This window comes from Schistocerca serialis, chromosome 6 (assembly GCF_023864345.2).
Source record: "Schistocerca serialis cubense isolate TAMUIC-IGC-003099 chromosome 6, iqSchSeri2.2, whole genome shotgun sequence".
Classification (NCBI taxonomy): domain Eukaryota; kingdom Metazoa; phylum Arthropoda; class Insecta; order Orthoptera; family Acrididae; genus Schistocerca; species Schistocerca serialis.
Genome location: NC_064643.1, coordinates 671,586,638 through 671,589,153, shown reverse-complemented (window position 1 = coordinate 671,589,153; position 2,516 = coordinate 671,586,638). Strand labels below are relative to the sequence as shown.

Genomic DNA, 2,516 nt, shown 5'->3' with positions numbered 1-2,516 from the left:
AATGTGCCTTTATATTGCCCCCTGAATTGCGAGGCGAAAGGACACACCTGCAGGCGAGCAATTCACCTAAAGGCACAAGAAAATCTAAGTTATCTACAAATATTTACACGACTTACATTACACATTATACACATTATATACAAAATTTGATTGACGCGGGTGCGCCGTAAAAGTTCTTATGTTGGCAGATAGAGTGCGCGCATGCGCAGAAGCGTCTGTGTAACTGTGGCACTGCCGTTATATCGTACAGTTAGATCACGCGGCACAGTATTGCAGATCATATTGTTCGTGTGCGCGCGTTTTTCAGTCGTTGCACAAAGAAAATATTCAACCAAGATTACATATGAAGACTACATTCTATGACAGGTAACTTAGTTTTAAATTTACAATATTTGTTATAACACAATACAACTTAGATTGTTGAATGTTCTTAGTTACATAGTATTGTTTTGAAATACTTCAAAGAAAAATGTCCGTATTTTTCAGGTGCGTTGACCTATACACATCGTGTCGTTATTACAGTTCATATTCATCCGCTGCACAATAATTTTTTTACAGGTTAGTATCGTCGTGGTAAAGTTTTTTGATCACCGTAACATCGTTGTACAACAACGTGATTAATACATAAGCGTGTCCATTTCTCATTCCCATCATAGTCGTAGTGATGCAGTTCGTTGTGACTAAAAGCATTGCTTATTACAGATCAGACGTGACCCGTCGAGTAATTGGTCCACGTGCAGTTCGTTTTTTACATTCCGTGGAAGCTTGGCTGCAGAACCTCGGACGGCACATAGCTGGCGTCGATCCTTGGACAGTCCAGGTAAGAGTGTCCGTCACATTTCGAGAACATTTCATTCCCTGAAGTTCCAACCAAAATTCTTCCACCCGTCGTGTTGTTTCCTGGACAGGCACTTTGTGTCCATTTAATCCAGTTAACATCTTGAAGTTCGTTACTGTAGTAATGTCACTAGACGATGCACGAATTATGCACTTCACATTTTCAGTTTTTTGCTGAATATAGCTCACCTAAATGTTCGTAGTTATTAAACAAGGAAATCGTTCATCGCGTTTACATAGATACGCTGCATAATGAATGGCATTAACAGTTTCTTTCACATAGGTTTCCGCATAGTTGCAGAGTTAGTAATGTTCGTTAATGTCCGTGAACAGTGGTTCACTATGCAATGTCTTTTTGGCACTCGTTTTGTTCAAATTTTTACATAGTAACAGTTACACTACACATCAGTTAAAAAAATAAGTAATTATACATACACACGTCACATATTTTCTTAGCATAAACATAATATAGTTGCACATAAACATGTTTACATCATCATTACATCGCTATAGGTTATTACATTGTGTCACATTTGATTTCATGAATTGCAGATATTTACATCCTCTTTAGCGGTTTTGCTGGGATATTATCGAAGTTTTTTGTGATGTCATCTGAAATTAAGATAGGTTAGACACAACATTCATTACATCAGTAGGCAAGACCAGGCGTTTTCACTACTCAATAAATATTCAAAATAGTAAGAGAGAGAAAATGTTCGATTCCTCGCGTTTTGTGCTTGTGTGTAGAGTGTCTGTGTGGCATTGACTACTGATAGATGCTTTTCGTGTTGAGAGATGTGCGTCTAATCTATTTCTCAAAGTAAAAGATCGCTTCACAGATGACGTCTGTCAGTTCGTCGGGTGTCACACCAAGTCAGTGGTACCTTCAGTAACAAATGTTCCGTGAAAAATTAATATGTCATCCACTGCTACGTAATCATAAATTTTACTTTAATATTCCGTCTTTCAGGTGGAGGCGCGCGCTGAAAGAAGAGTTCTTCTGTCTTCAACTGCGTCACTGGAACCGCTGAAATGAAAATTTCTATACTACTTATTATCTGTGTTGTAACAACAGAGTTTTTCGAGTTGCTTAGCAATATTTTGATGGGTATGACCTTGACATTATTCAGCATGAAATGCTCTAAGATCTCGGTGTGCGTATAGCCCAATAATTTTGTTAGTTCTAGGATGTTGTAACAGATACGCACCAGGATGCGGTATGTTAACAAATATATAAGGTCCTTCATATAGCAGACGCCACTTAGCGTTGCGTCGTTTGAGTGCTACAGATTTATGATGAGTACGAAGTAGTACAAGCATTCCTACCTCGAATTTTTGATTTCTTTTTATTATGTTTCTGTGATGTTTGTTTCGTATTTGTGCGTGATGTGTCAATGTAGTCAATACTTCTTTTATTTTCTGTTCAGGTGTGATTTCCTTGTCCGACAACTTAGGTAATGGTTCTATCCACTAATCGTTCTGTTTGCAATTGAACATGATCTCGTTAGGTGTGTAATTCGTATCGTAAATATTTAAGTTATTGTGTACGTCTTCGAAAAGACTTAGGTAGGACACCCAATTAGTATGTTTTGATGAAATATAGGTCCTCATGAAACGGTTTAATTCTCGGAAAAGTCTCTCAGTCGCGTTACATTGTGGACTAAACCTCAAAATAAATA

General features: G+C 37.7%; 1 long non-coding RNA gene across 1 annotated transcript; it reads left to right on the top strand.

Moving 5' to 3' along the window:
• Nucleotides 1–229: 229 nt before the first annotated feature.
• Nucleotides 230–1,888, top strand: LOC126483658 (uncharacterized). Its single transcript, XR_007587754.1, has 4 exons — nt 230–366; nt 487–558; nt 703–820; nt 1,808–1,888. It is a non-coding gene; the product is annotated as an uncharacterized LOC126483658 (long non-coding RNA).
• The last annotated feature ends 628 nt before the right edge of the window (nt 1,889–2,516 follow it).